At 41.4% G+C, this 18,970-nt stretch overlaps 1 protein-coding gene and 1 non-coding gene across 2 annotated transcripts in view; both read right to left on the bottom strand.

Moving 5' to 3' along the window:
* LOC124778011 (UDP-glucosyltransferase 2-like) overlaps window positions 1–18,970 on the bottom strand; it is a 133,330-nt gene that overhangs the window by 61,876 nt on the left and 52,484 nt on the right. The window lies entirely within an intron of this gene.
* On the bottom strand, window positions 7,467–7,541 carry Trnas-uga. The gene has a single exon. It is a non-coding gene; the product is annotated as a tRNA-Ser (tRNA).

An 18,970-nucleotide genomic window follows, 5' to 3' on the forward strand; every position in this document is an offset into this window, starting at 1 on the left:
TGTTGTATCTATTTTCTTTCAGTCTACTTTGATGAATGTCATACATAACATCGTACTATGTATGTGTGTGTGTGTGTGTGTGTGTAACAGAAAAATTGGTTGATAGCTGTAAATTTGTGAATTTACATTAAATATACAGATATTTGTAAGTACACTAAAGTCTTCATGAGGGAAAGAAGTTCCAAACCTACCCTTTAACAACATATACCGTCATTATTTGCTGTGCATAATGTTTCTGAGATTCCTAGTCATGTGTCATCACTCCGCACAGCTCGGGAGATAGAGACTCATATTTGTCACAACAATAAGATACTCCAGAACAAGGGCTGCCGAAATTTCTGCTCGCCAAGGGGCTCGGCCTGGCTTCACATTTCCCACATCACCACGCCTCGCTGTCTGAGCGCTAGGAGGGGGAGAGGGGAAAACAGTTAAAGCGCCATATTTAAGTGGCAGTACAGTTGCAGCGCGTACGACATGGTTTCATGTGTCACATTTCTCATTAACACAGGTCACAAACAAAACAAGTTTCCAGTGTTAATTAATTATTTTTGGCACCCTGAAGACAGAATATAATTTTATTTGGCACAAACAGACGGCATACTGTTGCCACGTAATCTTGACTCTTTAGTTTCATGGTCGAAAAAATGTCTTTCACTCAAATATATGGATCGAAATATTGTGCCATTTTTTCAGCCTCTTTATGGAGAGTTGAAAAATCGACCTGAGGAAAGCAATTTTGAGCTCCTGGACAGTTTTAACATAAAAAGATTTCTCATTAAAACTAGACTTACCACGGAAGTCCATTTAAAATGCGAAATAAGCAGTCCATTCCACATGTTCCAGTTTTCGATCTGCACTCCTTTTTCCTTCATAAATTTAATAATAGCCAGTTTGAAATAAAAAAATCGTTGAGGCATGCGAATTGTTTTAACCAATGCACTTTTCAGTAATGTATGAAGTCTCCATACTCTTAGTTCACTACCACTACAAACTGCTGCTGTTGTCAATGCAATAATGTGTGTGACTTAAAAGATTTTACTATTTGTACTAACAATTTCTTCAAGTACTCCATGGTTGCAAATTTAGCACAAAGTACTTCTTGATGAACAAAGAAACCAGTCTGTCAATAGTTGTAATTTTTTGCTGTTCCGTAGTCATTTAACACCTAAATTCTTTCTACATGGTGCTGTAAAATCGTTTCATAGCGATACACGTCGCTATGACCATCGATCACTAGACTACCTCTTTTTGTGCCAACAACCACTGGACCTGTACACGTACTTCAGCTATGAACAGGTAGCGAAACGTAAAGAGTACTCACACTACGACTCTACCGTATTCAGAGAGTTGCGCTGAATGGAAAATGCCGCACCGCAGTGCTAAGTGAAGCGTCGCGATGTTTTAGGTGCTTCCCAAAAGAACCGAGCAAAGCCAAGTGACAGGCCGGGCCTTGTCTCCACGTGGCCCACGTACGCTGCATGCGTAAAGTTTGGTATGTCGTGCGTTTTAGATCCTGCTTTACAATATTTGTCCAACCACTGGGACATGGTAGGGAGCTTGGGAGTGGGGAGTTAATGGTGCTAGTGGTTTTACTAGCCAAATATGAATTCGTCAGTTATTAATAAAACACCAAATCTAGTCATTACACATAATTATAAACGTAACTTGATTCTGGTTGATCGCAACAGTTTGATCTCAAAGTACACTTTACAACAATTGGCCATAAGACACGAAATGTTAACAATAACTTGTCGATATTAAATATCCAGAATAAGATTTTCACTCTGCAGCGGAGTGTGCACTGACTTGAAACCTCCTGGCAGATTAAAACTTTGTGCCGGCCCTAGACTCGATCTCGGGACTTTCACCATTAGCAGACGAGTGCTGTATCAGCTGAGTTACCCAAGCACGACTCCTAACCCCTTTACAGCTTTAATTCCGCCAGTACCTCGTCTCCTACCTTCCATACTACACAGAAGCTCTCCTGCAAACCTTGAAGAACTAGCACCCCTGGAAGAAAGGATATTCCGTAGGGCTCTGATATAAACTTCCTGGCAGATTAAAATGAATATGAAATATAATTAATGACATTTAACCAGAACAAAATGAATATTTGACCTTAGTAGTTGTAGCAAAGTATGCGCATCTGCAAAGTCTCATGCACATTATACATAATATACAACAAAACTCAGGTGCCCATACTATTTAGGCACATTAATTAAGTAATGGTCCCAATACTGAACACAAAGGATTAATATGAAACCAAAGACTGTCATGACAGATATTCAGATCTACAGTTAGTGCAACTACGCTATCAGTAATACTTTCTGCTTATGAATCATGAATATACAACAAATCACCAAATTCTTTAATGAAAATGTTCACAATAAAGATTTACTGCATAAAAATATAGGTAACTGACGTACATCAATCAGATTAACCTTACTGCAACTGGTGCACTAAACCTTACAGAATCAAGTGGTATCACATGCACAAACAGGCAAGATATTCTATAGAATAAATATCGAACACGAACGCAAAATCCTGAAGATTGGCTAAAATTTACAGACGCGCGAAATTTGACACGGACTTCAATGCGAGATGCCTTTAATAGGTTCCACAACCAAACATTGTCTCGAAATTCGGTAGAAAATTCGAAGAAATTCTGGTCGTATGTAAAGTACACAAGCGGCAAGACACAGTCAATACCTTCGCTGCGCAGTGCCGATGGCACAGTTACCGACGACTGTGCCGCTAAAGCGGAGTTATTGAACGCAGTTTTCCGAAATTCCTTCACCAGGGAAGACGAATGGAATTTTCCAGAATTTGAAACACGAACAGCTGCTAGCATGAGTTTCTTAGAAGTAGACACCTTAGGGGTTGCGAAGCAACTCAAATCGCTTGATACGGGCAAGTCTTCAGGTCCAGATTGTATACCGATTAGGTTCCTTTCAGATTACGCTGATACAATAGCTCCCTACTTGGCAATCATATACAAGCGCTCGCTCACCGATAGATCTGTACCTACAGATTGGAAAATTGCGCAGGTCGCACCAGTGTTTAAGAAGGGTAGTAGGAATAATTCATCGAACTACAGACCTATACCATTGATGTCGGTTTGCAGTAGGGTTTTGGAGCATATACTGTATTTAAACATTATGAATCACCTCGAAGAGAACGATCTGTTAATATCAGCACGGTTTCAGAAAACATCGTTCTTGTGCAACGCAGCTAGCTCTTTATTCGCACGAAGTAATGGCCGCTATCGACAGGGGATCTCAAGTTGATTCCGTATTTCTAGATTTCCGGAAAGTTGTTGACACCGTTCCTCACAAGCGACTTCTAATCAAGCTGCGGGCCTATGGGGTATCGTCTCAGTTATGCGACTGGATTCGTGATTTCCTGTCAGGAAGGTCGCAGTTCGTAGTAATAGACGGCAAATCGTCGAGTAAAACTGAAGTGATAGATATCAGGTGTTCCCCAGGGAAGCGTCCTGGGACCTCTGCTGTACCTGATCTATATAAATGACCTGGGTGACAATCTGAGCAGTTCTCTTAGATTGTTCGCAGATGATGCTGTAATTTACCGTCTATTAAGGTCATCCGAAGACCAGTATCAGTTGCAAAGCGATTTAGAAAAGATTGCTGTATGGTGTGGCAGGTGGCAGTTGACGCTAAATAACGAAAAGTGTGAAGTGATCCACAAGAGTTCCAAAAGAAATCCGTTGGAATTCGATTACTCGATAAATAGTACAATTCTCAAGGCTGTCAATTCAATTAAGTACCTGGGTGTTAAAATTACGAACAACTTCAGCTGGAAAGACCACATAGATAATATCGTGGGGAAGGTGGCCAAAGGTTGCGTTCCATTGGCAGGACACTTAGAAGATGCAACAAGTCCACTAAAGAGACAGCTTACACTACACTCGTTCGTCCTCTGTTAGAATATTGCTGCGCGGTGTGGGATCCTTACCAGGTGGGATTGACGGAGGACATCGAAAGGGTGCAAAAAAGGACAGCTCGTTTTGTATTATCACGTAATAGGGGAGAGAGTGTGGCAGATATGATACGCGAGGCGGGATGGAAGTCATTAAAGCAAAGACGTTTTTCGACGCGGCGAGATCTATTTACGGAATTTCAGTCACCAACTTTCTCTTCCGAATGCGAAAATATTTTGTTGAGCCCAACCTACATAGGTAGGAATGATCATCAAAATAAAATAAGAGAAATCAGAGCTCGAACAGAATGGTTTAGGTGTTCGTTTTTCCCGCGCGCTGTTCTGGAGTGGAATGGTGGAGAGATAGTAAGATTGTGGTTCGATGAACCCTCTGCCAAGCACTTAAATGTGAATTGCATCGTAATCATGTAGATGTAGATGTAGATGAGAGAGGACAAGTTACTCTCTCACCTATTTTTCGTATATAAAAAATTATTAAAGATTTTATTACAACCTGACGCACCTTGAGTGAGACTCTAGACAGTCAACGGGCTGAGCAGATGTTGATGGAGCCTGGTAGGGCGCTAAAGGCATGAGGTATTTTTACGGTTCTTAGCTCGTAGAAATGGCATGTTGGGAGTTGGAAGCAACTGGAGGGAAATCTTGCCGGACAGGTCCACAGCCGTACAAGGCAGACAGAGCAGCCTCTTGTAAAGACAGGTCAGCAGAACTATGCTGCTATACCGGCACTGGCGCCAGCCGAAGGCTGGGCTGGGGCGACAGACTGAAGGGACACGTCTAAACAGTGGAGAGGTAAACCAGGCATTGTGTGCAGAGCCATGCATAATAAAAATTCACAAGTTTTCGTGTTCGCCAATACTGCAAATATGCCTGTGACCCAATTCCAACGGCCGCCTAGGTTGTATAAGAAACTCCAGCGTCTGAGAAACGCTTAGATATAGAATCTTTATTACACCTCATAACTATGGCTAATAAGCACCAAGGCACAGGCGATTTAGATAAAGATCTTTAAGATGGTATCTGTCCGCTTGTTGACTCGGAAAGCGACTCGACTTCGGAGAAAAACATCTTCCCCCTCTGTGAAAACTTGAAAAAGCCAGTAATTAGCGGTTTATTCTTTCTCCAGAGACGCAGGTTTCTTATCTCTTGCCCTAGTTCGACATACGTTTGTGCTGTCGTGTGGGGGGGGGGGGGGGGAGATTTAGCGCCTCTAGAGCCCTATGATTGGCTCAAGACGTCGAGAATGCGGTGTCGTTCGTGCACTTTGTGGGAAAACGGATTTTTTTTTTCCGGAGAGGTGTGAGGCTCTCAGGTGCTGGACTTTGGTAAGATGACTTCTGGTCGATGCTCTTACACGCGTGGTCGGTGCTTGGAACCTGTTCGGAGATTCACTTCAATTGGGAGTATCATAGAACTGGGAGCCTGTGGTGAATTTCTTACTGTACCGACCGTGTGATTTCAAACGTATCGGACTATTCATTTGCCAAGTGCACACTTATTCGTTTTTGGTTTAGCAGTCTTGACGTTTGGTATCCTTGTGCGCTCTGTCGTGTTGGTCGCTGGCACAACCAGCGAACGGGTGCGTCACACACTTAAATCTACCGTGATTTCAGGGCTCTGGTAGAGAGTAAATTGCGATCTGTCTGCCTGATCGCTAGACCGTGAGATTTTTGCATTTTTTTCCGTGGCCGCGATCGATTCACGTCTCACACCCACTGCACACATCTCGCCAGCTACAAGTTACATCACTGCGTGAAGCAAACAGGGTAACGTACTGCCACTCCAGCCTTGTCAGAGTGTACAGATCCCAATCGCCACTTGCTCTCAGCACCTATATTGAAAAGCTTTGTAGATTATCAATCAAAGTCCGCTGAGAGACAGATCGGTTCAGATTGTGTTATCTCCTTTTTTAGGGCCAGAGTACTTGACTCACTTCTGCCACCCAGGATCCTTGTCCACTGCGGTTTTAAACCAACTGTTAGTTGTTTACAGGTTACAATAAAACTTGCTTAGCATAACTTATGTCTGTCTTTGTTTTGGGAAAATAAATGTTGTTAGTAAACTAAATTTTGCATACATTCTCTATCCTTTTTGTATAGTCATCCCCACGGGTTACCTTTCAATGACACTCTGCAAAAAGGAACATACATGAGATGTATATCAATCAGCTTGACACACATCCAAGTCAGTCTTGGCGCAACTGGTGCACTAAACCTTGCAGAATGGAACGCTGACAACCTGAGATCAGTAGCCTTACACATATGGAACCATACGACAGACAACCTGAGCACTACCAGCGCAGTAAATATTTAACGTTAATGAAACAGCGAGAAGTTTGACAATTTAACCTCTCAATGAAACATAACAGTCCTTTGCAGCACGTAAACACGTAATTCATACGCCGATACACAAACGAGAACCAAAGATAAACACTAACTTCAACCAGCAAGGGGAAACAAGAAAAGGAGTTTTCATATTCGAAAACAGGTTGCGTGAAAACCTCACACATTGAGTTACACAGTTTAACAACGTTATCTCAGGCATCGCTAACACAGCTCAATGACCAAGACAAACATGACAGCAAACGCTCTAGAAAAAATATCCTGTACTGAAAAAAAAATGTACGAACCACAATGGGCAACAAAACAATATTGCTCACACATATGCTCGGCCTCTTATAGTCGCAGCTCAGCAAAATGCCAATCTGATTCCGTCACTTTAGCATCCACAGCAGCATGGATGTATCAGGCCTTAGTATGTACATGTCCGCCGTATCCCTCACACAGCAGTGAGAATGCGGTAAGCTGAGAGCTCACACGGTTGCCAGTGTGTTAGCAGCATTCATTTGAGCATTACATTTGGCATATGACACTGAAGCAGCGACAGGCAGACATCCCACACTAAAAGCCGGGTACGCCGCAATATCCGTAGGTATGTCTACTGCATGGAAACAGGAGAAGTTGAGAGTGTAAAATTCTTGGGATTACAACCTGATAATAAATTCAGTTGGGAGTAACATACTAACGAACTGCTAAAGCGCCTAAACAAGTCTGTGTATGCAATGCGAATGATGTCAGACATAGGAGATATGAATATAAAAAAAAACTGGCACATTTTGTTTATTTCCACTCCATTATGTCATATGGTATATTTTGGGCTAACGCCACAAACACAGAAAAATTTGTAAAGTACAGTAGCGTATAATAAGAGTAATGAGTAGTGTAAATCCAAGAACATCATGTCGAAACCGGTTCAAAGAAATGGGCATACTAACCACAGCTTCTCAGTATATTTATTCCTAAATGAAGTTTGTTGTAAATAATACATCTCTTTTTCCAACTAACTGCTTAGTACACAGAATCAATACTAGGAATAAGAACAATATACATAAAGATTTAAAATCACTTACTCTTGCCCAGAAAGGAGTCCAGTATTCAGAAACGCATATTTTCAATAAGTTACCAGCAACCATTAAGAGTTTAAAAAACTTCCTGGAAAATTAAAACTGTGTGCCGGACCGAGACTCGAACTCGGGACCTTTGCCTTTCACGGGCAAGTGCTCTACCAACTGAGCTACCCAAGCACGACTCACGCCCAGTTCTCACACCTTTACTTCTGCCAGTACCTCTTCTCCTACCTTCCAAACTTTACAGAAGCTCTCCTGCGAACCTTGCAGAACTAGCACTCCTGAAAGAAAGGATATTGCGGAGACATGGCTTAGCCACAGCCTGGGGGATGTTTCCAGAATGAGATTTTCACTTCCTGGCAGATTAAAACTGCGTGCCGGACCGAGACTCATTCTGGATTAAGAATTTAGTTTCAGACAAGGCACAATTTAAACATAATTTAAAAGAAGTTTTGGTGGCCAGCTCCTTCTATTCCATCCATGAGTTTCTCAACAAGTGCAGTAGACCATTTTCGAAAAAAATTATTATATTTTAATTTTTGACAATACTTGGTTGTAACAGCCAAGTAACTACCTACTGTGTGAATGATGGATGTATGGAAAGCAGATATAAGTCTTGAGTCTCTAAATAGTGGAAGTTTAAATTTAAATCTTGTACATAATCTGACTGTTCTTCACTGAGGATCACTGAAATGAATAATTTACTTTAATTTTTGACAATACTTGGTTGTAACAGCCAAGAAACTAGCGAATGTCTGAATGATGGATTTAACGAAAGCAGATGTAAGTATTTAACCTGTAAATATTAGAAGTTTAAATTTAATTCATGTACATAATTTTACTGTTTATTGACTGAGGATCGTTAAAATTAATGAAACTCAAGTTTTTCTAATTACATTTTTGTAATGTGTTTATCTGACATGTTCCACACTCAGGAGGATTCCCTCTTCTATGAGTCTATGAAATGAATAATTAATCTAATCTAATCTAATCTGCGTGATTGACACCGAGACGTGGCAGACAAACAAAGAGCCTACACTCAGCGGACATGATTCAGATCTCCCCACTTCACTTACCGTCGTGACTACAACTCCCAAACACAATCCCAGTGCTACCTCAAGAACCCTAGCAGACCATGTCGTCCCTTCCTCATCTGTAGGTCGAGTCCATACTGTGTGTGGTACCATCCAACGCTGCTGCACTTCTGTCTCAGCCACAAAGTCCCACACTGCATTCGCAACAAGTCTCTGCAGTATCGTTACCCAGAGACGTGTTGACATGGCTGTGTCGCGGCATTTAACTTGAATATGGGTGCCCAAAGAACTGTAACCTAACAGACCTTCAAACAGACCAATCTTGTCAACAAGAACCACACGTACAAAACGGCGGGAGAAACCAACGAAGACCACACTGCACAAGAACTTCGCAACAAATGAGGGAACACTACAGTAATTTGTCCCATACAGCACCACACTACACGAAGATGGCCATTAACTTGACCAAACTCAAGCTAGGCTTTTATAATCACAATAAAAACGATCTAATGTTTTAATTGCTGTTCAATCCCCATTTACAACCACTTTTCACTACTAATGAAGTAATAGGGAGGTGGTGGGGCGACTAGTAAGGTGATGGGCCAATAAAATTTTACCAATAATTCATTAACATTGAGGGTCACCAAATAAACCGATGGTAAATGCTTAATGTGGAAGCCCTTATGGTTCTCGAGCAATAGCCTTGGAAGGTAACATAAATACATTAAAAATCGATTGCAAACAGCCTTGACCGTGGTAGAACATATATTTCCGATGGCAACCGGTTTCAGAATGTGACCATCTGTAGACCATGATGGTAGGCGACGGTGGTAAATTGAGCAACTGTCGCGGCTTCGCGGACGTCAGTATTTTGCAAAACATTAGGAAGTGTATTCCTATTTAATGTCATTTATGTAACCATTTAGATAGATAAGTTATTTCTCTGTTTCATCTGAGCTGATACGTGCCAATACAGTTATTGCAACTTTTCTTGTGTAGGACTTATGATGTATAAATTAATGTGAATTTTGAAAGTTATTGAGCAATTTGTACGAAAAATGATAGTTGGAATGAAAGTTATGTCATGAAACGTCTATCGAAAGATTATGTCTGCACTGCATGGACCACGTTAGTCAAGTTCCGTTTCGTTAAAATAATTCGATATGAAGTGACACAATGAACAAATCATTATAAAAGAATTTAAATTAGATTGTTAATTATTACTTTTACACTTTGCTGTCATTGAACGGTGATTTACAAGGCGCATTCAGAAAATAGGGTCTGAAATGGAGACCACTGTAGAAACCAGATGGAACTTTGCACAGATATGCTGGGCAGTGTCTTTAGTGTGTCTGTCGATCACTTCACGTAGCTCTCTCTCAGTTCAGAACGCAAAGTGATCACGTAGAAATATTTAATAATAGTGCCTTCTGCCAAATATGTGTATCTGGTGAGAGACTTCGCCTGAAGCTATGCAGGCCACATAACATAAACGTCATGCGTTTCTTTCTTCAAGGCAATTTTTAGCCGCATTCTGCAGGGGCGATGAAGACGTTCCAGCAGCGTTTTCGATGGGAAGTGTTTTATCACCCACAATACAGCTTCAGTTGACTGCCTCTGTTGTTCATCTCCGCTCACATGAACCTCTGGCTACGAAGACAACGTTTTGGCACAAACAACGAAAGGCCGACCAGCGTAGAGAATTGGCGGAAGGCACAGGTGGTTGCTTTCAATGATGAGGGTAATGGAAAGTTTGTACAACGCCATGGCAGATCTCGAAGTCGGACCGGCGACTGTTTAGAAAGGTAGCTGGAAGGTGTGGCTAACTATTTCACTGTGGTTTTCATTTCGTGATCGATCAGACCTTACTTTCCGAACAGCCCTCGTAGACAGTGGGACAGTGAGAAAAGTCTGAGTCTACAATTAGATAAATATGGATGTATTGTTATTGTTGTGAAATAATTGATTGCCATCCAAAAATCCTCATTGTCATTTATCTTTACATGAATTCTGTCACATAATATTTAGTTCTGATGTAAGTAGTCACTGATGTGCAGAAATTAGTGGCTACCAACAGATAAATATAACTGCATCATCATCTGAAACGTAAATTTTGCAACAGATGACTATCATAATATCTGTTGTACGTCAAATGTCACTTCCCAGACACGAATAACAGATTCAGCGCTTTCTAGTCAAAATAAAGTGTTCGTCTGTTTCGTACACAGTCTCAGTGCAGAGTATACTCGTGTTTTATGATGACAAATGGTCCCTTTCTGTACTTTCGATGACCTGATTTCTCGTCCTGACAGTATATCTTCTTTGTTGATCTTCTGCTGAATTTTCAATTCTTGGTTCTTGTCTTCTTACTTTTCTGTCTTCTCTTCTCCGTTGACAGTTTCGAAAAATCTCCTCTCACATTTTGATATTGCACTGCCACAATGCTGCTATGATAATTAGCTGGCTACCTCTTCGTTTTGCCTCGTCTCTGCGCGTTCAGACTGTCTCCACTATCTTTGTATTGTAATTCTCTTCTCCACCTTACACCTTCCGACTATTACTACAAAGAAAACTCTCTCTTTTCGAAAATTTATCAGGTATTTCAAAATAAAACGATACGTCTCCTCTGCCCGCTTTTACACCACCAGGTCCCTGTTTGAACTGTTCTTTTTCATTTGTCACTTCTTTCTTAGGAGAAGTTTGTACAGATTACATTTCTCCTAACGGATCAAAGCATTCTCTTTTAATTATTGTTATGCGAACATTTTTATCGAAACTGCCACTCGTCATTGTCAAACTTGATCCAAAATCAGTGCCTATTTCCACAAATCAAACCAAGTAATACACACAAATTGTAAACTTTGTTTTTGATACAATGGAACTTATGTTTGGAAAGCACCCTGTCCTGTAGCAAGAACAGTTGACGACACTTTAAACGAATGTTTCATAGCTTTACGCACATTTGGTCACTGTCTTGGGATAGTGACTTTGAATAGCAATCAAAACATCCTGAATCTCTGTTCGAGTACAACCATTGCTTAAATTCTGAATAAAATAATCAACAATGTCAGCCGATGAGCTACAGTGTAGCGAGTCGCACTCGCTCCGCCAGCGGCCTAGTTAAAGATATCAGAGGAGTGGCCAGAGATGTGAGGCACCATCTTGCAATGTGGCTGGGGAATAGCCCCCAACAGGCGGAAGAACCGGCAGGAGGCAGGAGGTAATAGAAACCACTGCTTTAAAGACACACTATGTGTACATGTTATTGTACAAGTTTGCTGATTGGTAAATACCAGAATTTACCGGTAAAACCTAACATTTACCATCATGGTGTGGCAGTAGTCCAAAATTTCGTTTTAATGCGTAGATTTCGAACTTTTACTGACAAACATTGGTAGATCTTAGGATTTGCCCATACGAGCTGGTAAAACCGTATTCACTAAAACAATCACTTCTATAATTATTGAAATAGTTTGTATTGGATTTAAAATTACCTTACTTGAATATTCTTGCGTTCCAATGAGATTATAATGAACAAAATTCCATGGGAAACCAATGAAAAACGTTATATAAAAATGTTATTAAAAACTACTGCATGGTTTTCTGTTGTAACATTTAGAATCATATGACATTCAAGACGCTTTTTAGCTAAACACTTTTTTAAAAAATCGCACGTTTGGACCCTCGTCCTCCAACGAAAGATAGTTTGACAACCAGTTACCCTGTAACAAATTCTTCTCTTCCTACTTCTATGACGCTGTTAAAATTTTCCGTGCACTGTGCAGATTATTTCCTAGTGCACAATGACATCAATTTGCCACCTTTGAATCGGAGCTGATGAAATTTTTCATCCTGAAGATGTGTCACCATTATTGACTTTGTATCAATACGGTACTTCCATTTTCACAGTCTATCCAACTTTTGTAGTTTTGTTACATGGGGCTGATTTCATTTTCTTTGCTTGCAACTGGAGGTCTTCTTTGGAAACCTCTCGGACCCACTTCACTTTATTAACACTCTTGGAAGTTGTCAACGTCGCGTCACAACTTGCTGGAACCGCACTTTCTACCACAGTTACTTCTTTTCCAGTATTTGATTCCCTGGAATCAATTCCCTTGGCCATCATCTTCCCTACCTTGTGCTTCAGTCGTTTTAGTGCTTAACAATGTTTCCAGATGTTCATCAGCTTTAACATTTTGTATTAAATCACGTGGAATAACGAAAATGGCAATGCCCATTTTCATTGGAACAGCAAACATGGCGTCATCTGATTCCTTCACGATGAAACCTGTTGTTCATTGCCTGCAGAAAGCTATACCCTTCATACTATTTGGAAGGTTTATTTGTTTTCGTCCACTTTGATAATATATTTTCAGTGTCTTGATTTGTACTTTCGACTTATCCCTGAGACTGACTGTGTGATACTTAGGGCACCGAAGGTTGTGAAAATATTCGAATGATGAAGCGATACTTCTTAGCGCTTTTCGAATTTAGTGCTTGGAGGATAACAAATTTTGTCAAATGATCCTTGTATACAAATGTGAACTTTGACTTATTTCCTGAGTTTGCCTGGATACAGATTAAGTCAGTTTGGTATCGTGAATTCATTTATCTGTCGTAGGTTTCACTATGGTACCCCTTTCAATTTTTTTTCACATAGTTCAAACAACCTCAGATACGTAACTATTGATTCAACAGTCACGGTACTTATGACTCAGTTCCACATTCATCGAAGCTCGGGTGCCCACGGCCCATAGCAACGTGGGTCTCCTGCATTACGTTAAAGAATTCATCAACACAAAAGTAACGACGATTTGCTTCTTTTTCAGCAGACACTGGTGCAATGAGTTTTTCCTTTAACTCCGATGATGAACACATCATATCACTTCAAACGTCTGTAGTGACAGATTTTTTTTTTTCTTTTTGAAAATGTTTTTTTCAGTTTTCACTTCACTTAACAGAATATAATAGTTTTCAAAACTTACAATGAAAATTTTAGTCCTTCTTATTCGCTAATTCACTTAAAAGTTCATAAGATCTGTTACGCATAACATCAGTCATTCTGCTGCAAAGTTCTGCAAAGTTGCACAAAAAACACCACCACTAAAACGAGTCGCCAAGAGGACCGTACATGCCCGCAACTTACACGACACAGACTGAAATTACCCAGCGGTCTAAGAACACAGAATTGCCAACAAAGAAATATGTCTGAACCTGCACGACGGAGATCGGTGTCTTCTATCCAGCTTTTAGCAGTTCACATCGGTAAATCCTATGATTACCAACGTCTCTTGGTAATCGTCCGAAATCTGTGCATTTAATAAGAAATTTCGGACTTTCACCTAACCTCTAGGATAAATGTTAGGTTTTATTGCTAAATTCTATTACTTACCAGTCAGCTTATTTTCACAATAACGCATCCACTGTGACGGTCTGCATAGTGCAACGATTAATGCTTCGTACGATCCTTTAATGTACCGTGAAATTAGGAGCTTTTAATGATAGCAGTTGTGATACTGTGATTCGTAATTTGTTGTCTATAGAATTTCGATACATTATACTGAAGAATGAGAAAGAGAACTGTGGATGCGTTAGATGACGATATGTTTTGCTTTCGGAAAAATAAGGGCATTGAACATGACATGACGATGGAAGCAAAACTTAGAAAATTCAAGACACATTCAAACGACTTCATGACCTGGAAAATGAGTTCGACAATTTAAAATGATGCAAAATGTTTGAAATTCGGAGAAGAATAAGTGTAAGCTACAATATGTACAAATACCAAAAGGGAACAGTACGAAAAGAAGACCAAGAACGAGGTGACTGGGTTGAAAGGGGTGCATATTTTCGCCCCTTTTGTTCAATCTGCACATCGAAGGAGGAATGATGGTAATAAAAGAATGGTTAAAGACCGTTATTTAAAATCTGGGTGAAAAGATATCAGTGATAATATTCACTGATGACATTGCTCTACTCAGTGTAAGTGAAGAAGATTACATGACGTCTAGAAGGGAATCAACATTTTAATCTGTACAGAATATGGATTGCGAATGAGCCAAATAAAGACGAGAATATTGGAGACTATGCTGGGAAATTTAATATTCAAATGGGGAACATGAAATTGAAGGAATTCGGTTACGTTAGAAGCAAAATAACACAATATGGATGAAGCAAGAAAGACGTGAAGAACAGACTAGCACAGCCTAAAAGGCTCTCCTGGAATATACTGGTGCCAAGTAGTATTAAACATCGCCCTTAATTTGAGGGAAGAATTTTCAAGGATGTACGTTTGGAGGAAAAAAGTGTGTGGTATTAAATCATAGACTGTCCGCACTAGCAAAGGAGAGAATCGAAGTGTTTGAGACGTGATGCTAAAGAAGGACGTTGAAAATTACGTGTACTGATACGATAAGCAATCAGGATACTTATTGAAGAACCAGTTAGAGGAGACTTGTGGAAAACATTCACACTAAGATGGGACATTTTTAGAAGTTGAGATACTGATATCTGTGGCTTATACATATTGGCTGTATCGCATTGGGGTTCCTTGCATGCCACGCAGACGAAGAACACTGAGTTCATAGTGTGTATATACACTCCTGGAAATTGAAATAAGAACACCGTGAATTCATTGTCCCAGGAAGGGGAAACTTTATTGACACATTCCTGGGGTCAGATACATCACATGATCACACTGACAGAACCACAGGCACATAGACACAGGCAACAGAGCATGCACAATTTCGGCACTAGTACAGTGTATATCCACCTTTTGCAGCAATGCAGGGTGCTATTCTCCCATGGAGACGATCGTAGAGATGCTGGATGTAGTCCTGTGGAACGGCTTGCCATGCCATTTCCACCTGGCGCCTCAGTTGGACCAGCGTTCGTGCTGGACGTGCAGACCGCGTGAGATGACGCTTCATCCAGTCCCAAACATGCTCAATGGGGGATAGATCCGGAGATCTTGCTGGCCAGGGTAGTTGACTTACACATTCTAGAGCACGTTGGGTGGCACGGGATACATGCGGACGTGCATTGTCCTGTTGGAACAGCAAGTTCCCTTGCCGGTCTAGGAATGGTAGAACGATGGTTTCGATGACGGTTTGGATGTACCGTGCACTATTCAGCGTCCCCTCGACGATCACCAGTGGTGTACGGCCAGTGTAGGAGATCGCTCCCCACACCATGATGCCGGGTGTTGGCCCTGTGTGCCTCGGTCGTATGCAGCCCTGATTGCGGCGCTCACCTGCACGGCGCCAAACACGCATACGACCATCATTGGCACCAAGGCAGAAGCGACTCTCATCGCTGAAGACGTCACGTCTCCATTCGTCCCTCCATTCACGCCTGTCGCGACACCACTGGAGGCGGGCTGCACGATGTTGGGGCGTGAGCGGAAGACGGCCTAACGGTGTGCGGGACCGTAGCCCAGCTTCATGGAGACGTATGCGAATGGTCCTCGCCGATACCCCAGAAGCAACAGTGTCCCTAATTTGCTGGGAAGTGGCGGTGCGGTACCCTACGGCACTGCGTAGGATCCTACGGTCTTGCCGTGCATCCGTGCATCGCTGCGGTCCGGTCTCAGGTCGACGGGCACGTGCACCCTCCGCCGACCACTGGCGACAACATCGATGTACTGTGGAGACCTCACGCCCCACGTGTTGAGCAATTCGGCGGTACGTCCACCCGGCCTCCCGCTTGCCCACTATACGCCCTCGCTCAAAGTCCGTCAACTGCACATACGGTTCACGTCCACGCTGTCGCGGCATGCTACCAGTGTTAAAGACTGCGATGGAACTCCGTATGCCACGGCAAACTGGCTGACACTGACGGCGGCGGTGCACAAATGCTGCGCAGCTAGCGCCATTCGACGGCCAACACCGCGGTTCCTGGTGTGTCCGCTGTGCCGTGCATGTGATCATTGCTTGTACAGCCCTCTCGCAGTGTCCGGAGCAAGTATGGTGGGTCTGACACACCGGTGTCAATGTGTTCTTTTTTCCATTTCCAGGAGTGTATCTAGCTGCACCAAGAAGTATTATCTACTTAGAAGGTTTTGTTATCTGATGTTTGCTTAAATCAGCGTTATCAAAAACTAGCCACAGACAGTGCATCGCTATACTGTGTTAATAACTGATGATGTAATTTGGTTGCTCACAATTTATTATGTCTGTCGTCTACAATATAGATTTTGTACCAATTGTATCTTATCTGTGTGACAATAGATTTGCTAGGTTTTTTGTATGTTATGATCTTCAGTGCTATACTGTCGCACCGTGAGTAGCTTCTGTTACTGATAGAGTAGTACACGTTTGTTTTATGTTTTTAATACTGAAATGTTTCAGATTAATTTCTGTGGTAGTCAGATACTCACAAGGGAACCTCCCCATCACATCCCCCCTCAGATTTAGTTATAAGTTGGAACAGTGGATAGGCCTTGAAAAACTGAACACAGATCAATCGAGAAAACAGGAAGAAGTCGTATGGAACTACGAAAAAAATAAGCAAAATGTACAAACTGAATAGTCCTTGCGCAACATAGGCAACAACATGGACGACGGAAGTTCAGGAGCGCCGTGGTCCCGTGGTTAGCGTGAGCAGCTGCGGAACCAGAGGTCCTTGGTGCAAGTCCTCCCTCGAGTGCAAAATTTACTTTTTTTATTTTTGCAAAGTTATGATCTGTCCGTTCGTTCATTGACGTCTCTGTTCACTGTAATAATTTTAGTGTCTGTGTTTTGCGACAGCACCGCAAAACCGTGCGATTAGTAGACGAAAGGACGTGCCTCTCCAATGGGAACCGAAAACACTTGATCGCAAGGTCATAGGTCAACTGATTCCTCCACAGGAAAACACGTCTGATATATTCCATACGATACTGGTAACGGCATGTGCGTCATTTGACGGTAATATGTTGTCGACCCACCTAACTTGTACACTTGGCGAATGGGTAAAAAGATTCTTCTACTTTCCCCGATTTAGGTTTTCTTGTGGATGTGATTATCACTCCCAAAATGTGATCGCATCGGACGGACAGACGGACAGATATAATTGTCTGAAAACCAAAAATTAATATTTTCACTCGAGGTAAGACTTGAACCAAGGACCTCTCGTTTCACAGCTGCTCACGGTAACCAAGGGACCATGGCGCTCCTTCGCTCACACTCTCCTTGATATTGCTTATCTTGCGCATGGACTACTCAGTTTGTATATTATGCTTATTTTTTTCATAGTTCCACATAACTTCTTCCTGTTTTCTCGTTTGATCTGTGTTCAGTTTTTCAAGGCCTATCCACTCTGCCAACTTATAACTAAAACTGAGGGGGGTGCGATGGGGAGATTCCCTTGTCAGGAAAATACAGGCTGTGCAATTTTTGGACTCACAGAGTGATGCCTTGTACGTGTAAATGTGGACTGAGGTGTCTGTTTATGGCAGTTTTCCAGCAGAAAACACAGATGGTGCTTCACAAAGAAAGCCAATGTTCTTAAGAGTTGTTATATTTATCGTAATTATTTTCTCTTTTACTCAATATGTTGTTAATTTCCCTTGTACCTCCTCGAGGTTTTATGCTGTTCACGTTTTAATTAGTTTGTATATACATTTAAAATTTATTCAATCAGTGTCTATTTTAAAAAAAACTGTTGCCGCTAGTAATATAATTTCTGAATCCACTGGTCGTAGTCAGCTGCTTAATTTTGATACTAAATTCGTCAAATTTTAATTAATCTGAACCTATAATAACAATTTATTGCTTTATTAATATTTGATCTTGGAAACATTCTGTTTGTGAATTCAGTAGTTCTAGCAGGTTCGTCTGATCATGTCAAAGCTGTACCTGCATGATGCTATTTATTCACGTTACCAATAAATGTATAAACATTGTACTGGTAACACTCAGTCTGTCGATTCCACCCTTTAACGAGGGGGTCACAATGCAAGTATCAAACAGCAGCGGAGTGAGCTCAGCTGATTGAGTTAGGGTGGATATTTTCTGTATTAAGGTATTTTCAGTTGTGTTTTCACTAGTTTCATAGTTTATTAAGTCCTGATCAAAGATCAGGTTTCACTGAGAGGAGGTGAGCCAAGGAACGAAGTACAGAGAAGCAACCTAGAGCCTCAAGATACTGCTCAGGAGCTAGTTGAACAAGTATGCCAAAATAGTCATGTGAACTTAGTCAACAGATTACCTAACCCAGTGAAGTAAGGCTGGCCGCTGCCGCAATTTCTGCAATTTTTGAAGAAGTGTTAGAGGTTATGGCATGTGAGGGTGGTTTTACTTCTAATCAGGTATGAAGATTGCAGGCCGATTTTAACCACTAAATTGATAGAGTGATGTAGTGTGTTAGACAAGAATGTTGATAAACGTGTAGTAACACTACTAATGAAAGGTTCCAGACCAGTAACAGAAAAGTGACTGATTTTGGTAGAGAAGTAAATGAGAGAGCCTAAAGAGCCTGAGCGAATTATCCTAAATACTCTGTTTACAAAGCTGCAGAACATGTCAGAGAATTTTTTGAATGGGTGTTCTCATTTATCTCAGAACTCAGTTGATTGTATAATCTGAAGTTTTGT

The sequence above is a fragment of the Schistocerca piceifrons genome, chromosome 2, assembly GCF_021461385.2.
Source record: "Schistocerca piceifrons isolate TAMUIC-IGC-003096 chromosome 2, iqSchPice1.1, whole genome shotgun sequence".
In the NCBI taxonomy this organism is placed as follows: domain Eukaryota; kingdom Metazoa; phylum Arthropoda; class Insecta; order Orthoptera; family Acrididae; genus Schistocerca; species Schistocerca piceifrons.